Consider the following 12,566-nt stretch of genomic DNA (forward strand, 5'->3'; position numbering starts at 1 on the left):
CCCGACTCTCCAAGGAGAGAGTGCACTTTCCATTCCAATACATAGGGAATTTCCATGTGTTGGTGGATTGTGTGGAATTTTGGTTTGGATACTCTTAAGCATGATGATAGTTTCCACAACCGACTCACCAAAAAATAAATCAACTTGTATTTATATAGCACGCTCACTCAGTCTTGGAGCCCTGTATTTGAACTCAGGATAAGATGGAAGGAGTTATAGAGAGAAGAGGGGTTGGAGAATGTTATTTAATGTTCCTTAATAATCCTTGTTTGATACATCACATTATCATGTCATCAAAACTTCACCCTGTAAAGTGATGTGTCTGTGTGCATTTGTGGGCGAACAGTCCAGCCAGTTTGCACACAGCGATGTCCCACTAACAGCCGTGAGGTGAGTGAACAATTTTCTTTGGGGGATTTGTTGGCCAGGGCACCGGGAGACACTCCCTTTTCTTTTTGACTAGGACCATGAGATCTTTAACATCTACCTGAACATGCAGACAGGGCCCCAGCTTAATGTCTCATTTATAGGACAGTACTTCCAACAATGCAACGGCCCCCCAGCCTTGGTATATGAATGTAAAGTTCCAACCTGTGGCTTGAACTGTTCTCAAAAATACACTACGGCATTGATAAGAGTTCTCAGGAGACTAGATGTAACACAGTGTGCGGCTAAAGAAATTCTTTTTATGTCAGATTTCTTTTTGGTCAGCTGAGTGTCTGACACATGCGGAAACCCATCACCATATTAAGAGTATCCAAACCAACCTGAGAATTTCACGCATCCCACCTACACATGGAAATCCCAGAGATAGGTTGTTGGAATGGAATGCTCTCTCTCCCTGGAGGGACCATCCTGTTTACCTAATTCTGTAAAGTATTAGTTGCAGGTTGGCAAGAGCCAAGGCTTGGGGACCCCAGGTTGTGTGTTGGGGTAACTGCTGGAGTATAACCAGCTCAAACGGCACAGCTTGCCATTGATATTGCTGTCTGGAAAGCTTTCCCGCTGCTTGTCCAGCTAAGACCGTTAGGATTTTGACTTATAAGGTTAACAGGTGGCTGAGTGGGAGGATTCCCTGCTTCCACCAGATATGTAATGCAGCATTACAGAGATATATGTTACTGTATTTGTGATTAACATTAGAATAATACAAACATGATTGTCCAAATTGAAGTGGCACAACTCCAGGTGTGATGTGTATTAATACATCACAACAAATTCAAACATCTGTTGTCAATGTCCCACAGTAACAAAACATATAGCCACAAATATTAATTCCAAAGTTTAAGAACGGCATAGAAAAAAAGCTACACAAATATTCTGATAGCATATTACACCATTTGTAGAAATGAATTAGAGTGCTGTACTGGGCCCTCTGATTAAAAAAAAACACAACGGTTTCATGTGCATTGAATTTCTACTAAATATCTTCTCAAATAGCCAAAGATGAATTCATTGATTTGTCAAATTTTTGATGCTCATAAAAGCTACCTTAATAGAGTGAATCTAGACCACGGTGGAATTTCTCCCCTATAAATGTCCTTTCTCCAAGAAAAATTTTTAACCGCAGACATTTGAAATTGAACTGGCTGGCTTGAGAGTAGGGATGTATAAATTCTGGGCAAAGTGAGGAAGCAACTGTCTGTGACCTCCTTAACTTCCCTGGCCTCTCTTTCAAACTCACCAAATCAACCTTGGCTTCCAGTGGTGATCCTCAGCTCTCCTTTGTCCTTTGTCCCTCATATCCAGTTCCTGACCAAGATTGTTTTTCTTCGTGGAGTCCTGTAGCTCAGTGGTTAGAGCACTCGCTTTGCAAGTGAGAGATCCGAGTTCAATTCCAGGCAGGGCGAAACCTTGGGCAAGTTTCCTTACTCCACACGCCTAATAATAATCCCTCCAAAAAACAAAAACAATAATTAAATTGGCCATTTTCAATCTACGACTGTTTGTGGGACATTGCTGTGCGCAATTGGCTGCCGCGTTCGCCCACAAATATACAGTCAATTCACTTTACAGTGTGTTCTGTGAAGCGCTTTGGGACGTCCTCCCGACGTGAAAAGCGCTATATCAAATGCAAGGATTATTATTATTATTATTATTATTCACCTGTGCCACATCACCAGCCTCTGCTCCTACCTCATATAAATAACCTTAGCTCTACCACAGGTTTTTCAAATGCACTCCTCGCTGGTCTCCCTCAATCCACCATCCTCAAAAGCTACAATGTGCCTAAAGGCTCCACCAAAATCTGCACACCCATCAACCATAACAACAATGACAACTTGCATTTATGTAGTGCCCTTCACACCGGATGGTGTCTTGGAGCACTTAAATCACCCCAGCTTTGGTCTCCAAGCAGAACAATTTCAAGATCCTCATCCTTATGTCTTAGCACTTCCCTATCTCTCTGATCTCCTCTGAATCCCCCTCTGCTTAGCTAACGAGGGTTTGCTGTAAAACACCCAGCAATCTCAATGTTACTATCAATGGAGCCTTCAGATTCTACCCCTCACCCATGGAACTCCCTCCCTCTAACCCTCCATCTCACTCCATCTCTTTGTCTTTAAATCGTACCTTAATGGCTCCCAATCACCGAATGGATCAATTTCAAGATCCTCTCACTCATTTTCAAATCCCTTTATGCCCTTGGACCTCCCTACCTATCCAACCTCTTCGACAGCATCAATGGCCCTCTCCCTCTCCACTCTCTCCTGCTGGGTATCTTTCCTGTCTTTGCAATCACTCCAAAATTGTATCCTACATGAAGGGTGCTGTACTTCGTCACTTCCCGGCTGGACTATTTCAATGTTCTCCTTGCTGGTCTCCCCAGCTCCACCATACAAAAAATACAACTAAATCAAAACTCTGCACCCAGATACACACCGGCACAAAGCTCTGTACCCCCATCACACCAGTCCACTGGCTCCCAATCACCGAATGGATCAATTTCAAGATCCTCTCACTCATTTTCAAATCCCTTTATGCCCTTGGACCTCCCTACCTATCCAACCTGCTTCCCCTCACTCTACCACCCGCTGCCTCTGCTCGGTTAGCTCTGGCCTCCTATTTGTCCCTCGTGCCCTCCGTTCCACCATCAGTGGCCATGCCTTCAGCCTCTATGCCCCGAAACTCTGGAACGCTCTCCCTCAATCCCTCCGGCCTGCCCACTCCCTCCCCACTTTCAAATCCTGCCTAAAGACCTTTCTTTTTGATCGCACTTACGGTTCACTCCTACCCCTCCCTCTCCCCCAGCTCGGGGTCAGACTCCGTTACTGTGAAGCGTTCTGGGACGCTACCCTACCTGAACGGGCTATATAAATCCAAGCTGTTGTTGCCATAAAATTGAAAATTGTTGTTACTTTTGTTCTCCCTTGTGTATGGAAGCAAAGCAAGAGTTTCCTGAATGACTTTTTTTTTAAAAAAGTGAAATGCAAAATATTTGCTCGCTGTGTGGTTTTAAATGCAAGTTTAAAGTCCGTTCTGAATGAACAAAACCCATCTAGTTTTTGGCTGAGTTAAATTCATGGAACAGCCATTCTAAAACTTCCACTGAAAATCTGCCACATTGGCACCAGCTGCTCACATGTACTGCAGCATTGCCTAGATCTTTTGCAATGTATTTACCAGGCCAGAATGTCCCTTTGAAACCCTGGCAACAGCACCAGAAAGTGTCTACATGGATCCTGAAACCAAGCAAGTTTCAGCAGTGTCATTATGCATTGGTTAACTGTGCACAATGGAAATATTTCTGCAAACCAACTGGTTACTTACCAATGCAAGTGTATGTGTTGTTAAGCAGAGATAGCTGCATGTTGATATTTTTCGAGAACTTGCTTTTGCATTGGAAATATCTGGTCAGATAAGTACAAGGTCTCCACAAAGCCCTGCTATGATAATAATATATAATAATCCATGCATTTGATATAGGCATCTTATCACATCATTAAGATGTCTCATAGCGCTTCACAGAATATACCATAAAGTGAATTGACTGCATACATTGTGGGTGAAACGCCCTGCTTGTCGGCTTCCCAACTCCTCCCTCCACAGGCTGCAGATAATCCAGAACTCTACAGCCCGTGTCCTCTCCTGCACCAAACTCCGTGACCCCATCTCCCCCATTCTCGACCAACTCCATTGGCTCCCTATCCTTCAGAGGATCCAGTTCAAGATCCTGGTCCTCACCTACAAAGCCTTCCATGGCCTCGCCCCACCCTACCTCTGCGACTTCCTAACCCCCTATCAACCCATTGGGGGGAGAGCCTTCAGCCACTCTGCCCCCAACCTCTGGAATTCCATTCCCCAATCACTCCGCCTCACCCCCTCCTTAGTCTCCTTCAAATCCTGCCTCAAGAATCTCTTCTTCGACCATGCCATCGGCCAACCCCTTCCCCTCCTCTCTCTTCTCCCCCCCTGACCCCAGCTCGGGTCTGAAATGCTGTACTCTGTCCAGTGCTTTGGGACGTCCTCCTGACGAGAAAGGCGCTATACAAATGTAATCTTGTTGTTGTTGTGAAACTCAGCAGCCAATTGCGCACAGTATTGTCCTACAAACAGTCGTGGATTGAGTGACCAAATTATTATTATAATTTATTTTTGAAGAGATTATTATTTTGTGGGGGAAGTACGGGAACATTTCCTGCATTTTGGGCTCCAAAACTCAGTCCTCACTCAGGGATTTTAAAACAAAATAGATTTTTTTTCTAGTCATTGAATTTACAAATGGATGGGGAGGAATATCAATTCAAAAATAAAATTTAAAGTAAAAACCAATAATGTTAACGTATCACAAGCTGACACCTACTTTTTAAAATAACTCAAAACAGACTGAAAACGGATATTGTCTTTTTTCCTATTTATTTGGCACTTCTGTTAACTGACAGAGTTAGCAGAAGTGGTCACAAGCCCATGTGTACCTCTTCAAGGAATGATGCACATTGCTTCATTAGAGATAGAAGCTCAAGTGTTTTCTTGTTCCTTTGATTGCAAATGCAATGAGACTGGCTTTACATAACTTGAACAGGAAATGATGGCAGAGGCACTATATGGAATTGGGAAGTATCTAATGACCTCTAGTGGAACAATCAGTTATTGGTAAAAAGGAGTTCAGCAGACTGTGGGAAAGATGAATTGTGGGAGATTGTGACAAGTCAAAATCTGGGGAAAGATTCAACCTAACCTTGAATGGTGGACTGAAGTTACAATAATTATAATATTAACCCTTGCATTTGATTTAGCGCCTTATCACGTCGTTGAGATGCCTCAAAGCGCTTCTCAAAATATACTGTAAAGTATATGTGTATTGACTGTATATTTCATGGGTGAAGTACTGACAAATTTCCTTCCTTTGGGGCTCCACAACTCAGTCTCACTCAGAGATTTTAAAACAAAATAGATTTTTTTTTNCTCCCTCTGATTTTCTCTCACTTTTTTAATTTACTTTTGTTTTGGAGGAATTATTACCGTCCCGGAAAAGCGATCCACCAATCGTACTAACAAGCAAGTTCCTACTTACTGCTAGGTAAATAGAGGCATGTGTGTGGAGTAAGGAAACTTGCCCTTGGTTTTGCCCTGCCTGGAAATCAAACCCAGGTTCTCTCACTTGTGAGGCAAGTTCTCCAACCACTAATGATGATGGAGACTTGGTACCAGTTGTTCTCAAGTACTTCAAATCACAATTCCCCATGTCCATGTTTCAGCCTAGAAATTGAGCATTGGGAAGCTTTATGACGATTCAAAACACACAGGCAATCCACTTTACAGTATATTCTGCAAAAAAGTGCTTTTGAGCCATCTCGACGAATCAATAACTCCAGGATAGCAGGGGAGAATTTTTATAAAAAATCCTTTGTACCACACAGGGTGTTGTAAGGTGTTTGTGGTCTTGCGTAAATAGATACGGTACATATGTTCAGATGCGTTACTTTATTTACCAACTTTCCATTGTGTCAGCCTGGCCCTAATTATAGAACAGAAGTTAATTCCACTGTAAAAAGGTGCGCAACAATTTACAGCAGCTTCTCTGCACTAAAAGTAGGAGAAGTGAAACTTAGGGCAAAAAAAAACAGACACCTGTTGAGCTCTGCTTATCAATGAACTCTAGCCCCTACAAAGCCTGGCCATTTGACTGTTTGTGGGACACTGATGTGCGCATTTGACTGCCGCGTTTCACCCACAAAATACCTGTAAAGTCAATTCACTTTACAGTATATTCTATGAAGCTCCATCAGACTCTCAAAGACATGAAAAGGTGCTATATCAAATGCAAGGATTATTATGATTATTAATATGATTTCTGTTGCCAATATTAGCTCACTAAGATAACTTACTGCAACTTTAGCTGCACATCGATTAAAGGTATATATAGAGGTAAATATGTATATACATTATGATACATACAAAAACATCAAAGGAAATATAAATAGGATAGCATACAAAAGTAACTAGAATTTACAGTTATAGTGTCTTTCACATTCATGCCTCGAAACCCTTTACAGAGATGATACTGGACACCGAGGAAGGAAGAGGAAAGTGACCATAGGCACTGTCGGAGAGATAGACCTCTAGATAAGCAAATGTTTCTTTTCACTTTTTGGACCAAGGTTCAAACCTCTGCAATTTTGCTCTGTATCTGACCATGCTGTCTATACCTGAGCTGGGTGTGCATGACATTGGATAACAAAGAAACTGTTATATTACAAGGCACCCATATCACACGGCACTGACATTCATTGCATTGTTGGGAAGTTCTGTCTTTCAGACGAGATGTCCCGTTCTGCCCTGTCTGCTTGTGGAGTCCTGTAGCTCAGTGGTTTCAGCAACCACCTTGCAAGCAAAAGACCTGGGTTTGATTCCCAGCAGGGTAAATTGTTGGGCAAGTTTCCTTATTCCACACGCCTCTGTTTACCTAGTAGTACGTAGGAACCCAGTTGGTGGATCACTTTTCTGGGGAGATAATAATTCCTTCAAAAAGAAAACAACAAAGGTCCTTCAATCATGACTGTTTGTGGGACATTGCTGTGCGCAATTGGCTGCTGCGTTTCGGCCTCCCCTCATCCTCGCTTTCAACGCCATCCATGGCCTTGCCCCCTCCTACCTCTCTGACCTGCTGACTCCCTACCAACCTGCCCGCTCCCTCCGTTCAGTGGGCTCCGGCCTACTCCATGTCTCCCGCCCGACCCGCCCTACCATCGGTGGTCGGGCTTTCAGCCTCTCTGCCCCCACACACTGGAACTCCAACCCACGGTCCCTTCGCCTCGCTTCCTCCCTTGCCTCCTTCAAGGCCGGTCTCAAGACCCTTCTCTTCGATCGTGCCTTTGGTCGCCTTCCCACCTCTCTGCCTTCCCTCCTCCCTAAACCACCCCTCCTCCATGCTCGGGCCCCAACACCTGACTGTTCAGCGCTTTGGGACGTCGTCCCGATGTGAAAGGCGCTCTATAAATGTCATTTTGTTGTTGTTATTGTACCATTGGTATTTAAGCACCCCAGTCCTTTTCATTTTTGACAGCTGATCTCCTCTCACAAATGTTGCAGTTTCCTGCCCACTCTATTCTAGGTCTACATTCTACTGTCTAAAGAAACTATTGGGTCTCTGAAGAAGTTGTCGTGTCAGCAATAAGGAAAGGCAGCCCCAAACTAATAATAGAAGCCTGTTAGTCACAACAAGGTTCGCCAACAGAGAGTGGGATTGGCAGGCTTTACAAGTGGATTAGGTCTAAACAATGATTCCCACCCAGCAAATGGAATGGGGAAAAGGGAGAGATAGGAGAGAATTCCCCAGCTGGAGTCCTGTAGCTCAGTGGTTAGAGCACTCACCTCGCAAGTGAGAGACCTGGGTTTGATTCCCGGGCAGGGCGAAATGTTGGGCATGTTTCCTTACTCCACACACCTCTGTTTACCTTGCAGTAAATAAGGGGTAATAATCCCTCCAAAAAATAATTAAAAATAACTAATAATAATAAATTGGTCACTCAATCCACGACTGTTTGTGGGGCACTGCTGTGCACAATAGGCTGCTGCGTTTTGCCCACAAAACATACGGTCAATGTACTTTACAGTATATTCTGTGAAGCTCTTTGAGATGTCTCAAAGACGTGGTAAGGCGCCTTATCAAATGCATTGATTATTATTATTGAGAGGAGTTTATTATCAGAAAGCTAAACAGCCCCAAAACATTACAAATGTCATTTGCATTTCATATTTCTTAATACTTCATGAAAACATCATTCAATTTGTGAATTCAAGTGCTTGAATTGGTTTTTGCTTTCAAAATAATTTTGAACATTCAATACATAAACATTATGCGCAACATGCAAAAGCAAGTGTAAAGTACAAGTGCAACCATGTGTAAAACAAATTTGTAAAGCATGTGTAAAACACAAATGTAAAGGACTTCTAAAAGCCCACAGAATACACACAGACACACCAGTTTACAACATACTCTGAAAAGCATTTTGGAAAGATGTCTTGCCAACTTGGTAAGGTGCAATATCAAATACTGTACTATTAATATATTATTATAAGAGGGAACTCCAATACATTCATTATGTCATTCACAACCAATGACAATTTCATTACTTATCTAAGAAACAACTGGTTGTTAAACAGGTAATTCCTTTGTGTTTACACATGTGTAAGGGCAATTTTTTTTAGAAAAACGAATTTCACCAATAAATACCCATTTTGCTGGGTGAAAATTGATTGCTAAAAAAAACTGACCTGAATTTCATTTTTCAAAAACAATGAAACATGATTCAATTCATTTAACTCAAAAGTGCAAACATCACCTCAATTGATACTACTGACACACTACAACTGAGAAGAATGGCAGCAAAACATGTCCCAACTATTGGTCTGCAATTTACACACTTAAAATGCAGTTCTTGTGTTGACTGACCACCATATATTGGCCAGAAATGCTCACACAACCCTTCAATTCACCTTAAAGTATATTCTTTGAGGTGCTTTGAGTCGTCTCCACGACGTGATAAGGTGCTATATCAAATGCAAGGGTTATTATTATTATTATTATATTTAAGACGTATCTTCTTGGGTGGCAGCCAGGTGACTGCATTAAACCAAGAAATTGATGATGTTTAACCAGCATGTCTGGCTGTTTAGTGAGGCTCAGAGGTGTTGACACATGAGTTGTGTTTATGGAAACCTCAATATAATATTTACTTCTTTTTGTGTGTATGGTGTAGAGAGGATACAACACACAGGAATATCTGTACCCACATATACAGAGGGTGCTTGTGAGAGTGTCGATCATGGGCTATCAGTGGAACTGCACTTGTCCCTCATCCACATCAGTGGGACTACACGTGCCTGGTTCGAATCCTACTTAACCGACTGGCATCACTTTGTCCCTGCTAGCAGCTGTTCCTCTCGCCCCCGTCCGGTCACCTGTGTCCAATCTTCAGCCCCCTTTCCCTTATTTGTATGTTCCTTCTTGACATGTTTGCAGATGACGCCCAAATTTACTTCTCTTCCAGTTGTGACTCCAGGTCGCTTATGACCCGCCAGCTTGTTTGTCAGACTTCAAGGCGCAATCTTCCTGCAGCTGAATGTGGCTTCTGTCAAAGTCTTCTCTCCTTGTGGCTCTCGGGTCTGACCTCCTCAACCTCTACAGCCTACCCATAAGACTTACCGAACCTTGCCGGAACCCAGGCATGTCAGACACGATTGTCCTTCCTACCCCACACCAGTGACTAGAAATGCTTTCCTGCACCTCCATCACATTGCCCACCTCTGATCATACCTTAACCCCAAGGCAGGTGAAGCCCTCATCCGAACTTTTGTCACCTCCCACCTCGATTATTCCAACGCCCTCTTCGACAATCTCCCCACTCCACCACCCACTACCACTTGGCTGGCTCCGGCCACTTTCTTGTGCCTCGTCCTTTCTACTTCATCATTGGCAGTCGTGCTTTCAGCCACTATACGCCTTCCCCCTTTTCAGATCACACCTGAAGACCTACGGTCACCTCCTCCCCCCACCCCACCCCCCCCCCACCCCACTCCCCCCCCCCACTCCCCCCACCCCACTCCCCCCAGCTCGGTGTCAGGTTCCACCACTGTCAAGTGCTCCGAAACACTCCCCTGCATGAAGGGAGTGAGATAAATGCAACTTGTTGTTGACAGTGTTGTGTGTGTGTGTGTGTGTTGGGGTCGGTGTGGAGGATACAACAGTGAGTATTATGCACAGATTGACACGCAGAGGGCGCTGCTGAGGTGATGTGTGTGTTGGGTGGAAGCTAATGGAGAGTGCAGCTGCAGCAACACTCACACTCACTCACACATAGAGGGCGCTTGTGAGGCATTGCTGTGTGTGTGGGGGGGGGGGGGCAGCCGGTGTGTGGGGGGGGGGGGGGCAGCCGTGTGTGTGGGGGGGGGGGCAGCCGCGTGTGTGTGTGGGGGGGGGGCAGCCGTGTGTGGGGGGGGGGGGGGGCAGCCGTGTGTGTGTGTGGGGGGGGGGGGGGCAGCCGTGTGTGTGTGGGGGGGGGGGGGGGCAGCCGTGTGTGTGTGTGTGTGGGGGGGGGGGGGGCAGCCGTGTGTGTGGGGGGGGGGGGGGGCAGCCGTGTGTGTGGGGGGGGGGGGGGGGCAGCCGGTGTGTGTGTGTGGGGGGGGGGGGGCAGCCGTGTGTGTGTGTGGGGGGGGGGGGGCAGCCGTGTGTGTGGGGGGGGGGGGGCAGCCGCGTGTGTGTGTGTGTGGGGGGGGGGGGGGGCAGCCGTGTGTGTGTGTGTGTGTGGGGGGGGGGGCAGCCGTGTGTGTGGGGGGGGGGGGGCAGCCGTGTGTGTGGGGGGGGGGGGGCAGCCGTGTGTGTGTGTGTGGGGGGGGGGGGGGGCAGCCGTGTGTGTGGGGGGGGGGGGGGGGCAGCCGTGTGTGTGGGGGGGGGGGGGGGGGGCAGCCGTGTGTGTGGGGGGGGGGGGGGCAGCCGTGTGTGGGGGGGGGGGGGGGGGGGCAGCCGTGTGTGTGGGGGGGGGGGGGGGGGGGCAGCCGTGTGTGTGGGGGGGGGGGGGGCAGCCGTGTGTGGGGGGGGGGCAGCCGTGTGTGTGGGGGGGGGGGGGGGGGGCAGCCGTGTGTGGGGGGGGGGGGGGGGGCAGCCGTGTGTGGGGGGGGGGGGGGGGCAGCCGTGTGTGGGGGGGGGGCAGCCGTGTGTGTGGGGGGGGGGGGGGGGGGGCAGCCGTGTGTGGGGGGGGGGGGCAGCCGTGTGTGTGGGGGGGGGGGGGGGCAGCCGTGTGTGTGTGTGTGTGGGGGGGGGGGGGGGCAGCCGTGTGTGGGGGGGGGGGGGGGGCAGCCGTGTGTGTGGGGGGGGGGGGGGGGGGCAGCCGCACAGAGCGGAGCAATAGCAGCGATTGGCTACAGACCCACAGACAGAGGGCGGTGGGAGGGCGAGAGGTGCATCATCAGCCACGAGCCGCAGATACACACCCACTGGGGGGGGGGGGGGGGGCAGTGACAGCTCAGCTCAGCCACAGCATCGCCCGGTGACGGGGGGGCGGAGGGGATCAGACAGTGGGACTCTGTGCTTTGTTTGCAGTGAGAGACAGAGAGAGAGTCACAGAGAATCTCAGTGTCTGAGTATATCTGAGTCTTGTGTTTGTGTGTGAGTCTGTCTGTGGGGGTCTCTGTGCTGTGGGGGAGCGGTCTCTGTGCTGTGGGGGAGCGGTCTCTGTGCTGTGGGGGAGCGGTCTCTGTGCTGTGGGGGAGCGGTCTCTGTGCTGTGGGGGAGCGGTCTCTGTGCTGTGGGGGGTCTCTGGTCTGTGTGCTCTGTGCTGTGGGGGGTCTCTGTGCTGTGGGGGGTCTCTGTGCTGTGGGGGGTCTCTGTGCTGTGGGGGGTCTCTGTGCTGTGGGGGGTCTCTGTGCTGTGGGGGGTCTCTGTGCTGTGGGGGGTCTCTGTGCTGTGGGGGGTCTCTGGTCTGTGTGGGGTCTCTGGTCTGTGTGCTCTGTGCTGTGGGGGGTCTCTGTGCTGTGGGGGGTCTCTGGTCTGTGGGGGGGTCTCTGTGCTGTGGGGGGTCTCTGGTCTGTGTGGGGGTCTCTGGTCTGTGTGCTCTGTGCTGTGGGGTCTCTGGTCTGTGTTCTCTGTGCTGTGGGGGGTCTCTGTGCTGTGGGGGTCTCTGTGCTGTGGGGGGGTCTCTGTGCTGTGGGGGGTCTGGTCTGTGTGGGGGTCTCTGGTCTGTGTGCTCTGTGCTGTGGGGGTCTCTGGTCTGTGTTCTCTGTGCTGTGGGGGGTCTCTGTGCTGTGGGGGTCTCTGTGCTGTGGGGGTCTCTGTGCTGTGGGGGTCTCTGTGCTGTGGGGGTCTCTGTGCTGTGGGGGGGTCTCTGTGCTGTGGGGGGTCTGGTCTGTGTGGGGGTCTCTGGTCTGTGTGCTCTGTGCTGTGGGGGGTCTCTGGTCTGTGAGGGGTCTCTGGTCTGTGTGCTCTGTGCTGTGAGGGAGCGGTCTCTGTGCTGTGGGGGGTCTCTGGTCTGTGTGGGGGTCTCTGGTCTGTGTGCTCTGCTGTGGGGGGGTCTCTGTGCTGTGGGGGGTCTCTGGTCTGTGTGGGGGTCTCTGGTCTGTGTGGGGGT

Source organism: Callorhinchus milii, unplaced genomic scaffold, assembly GCF_018977255.1.
Source record: "Callorhinchus milii isolate IMCB2004 unplaced genomic scaffold, IMCB_Cmil_1.0 Scaffold1, whole genome shotgun sequence".
Lineage (NCBI taxonomy): Eukaryota > Metazoa > Chordata > Chondrichthyes > Chimaeriformes > Callorhinchidae > Callorhinchus > Callorhinchus milii.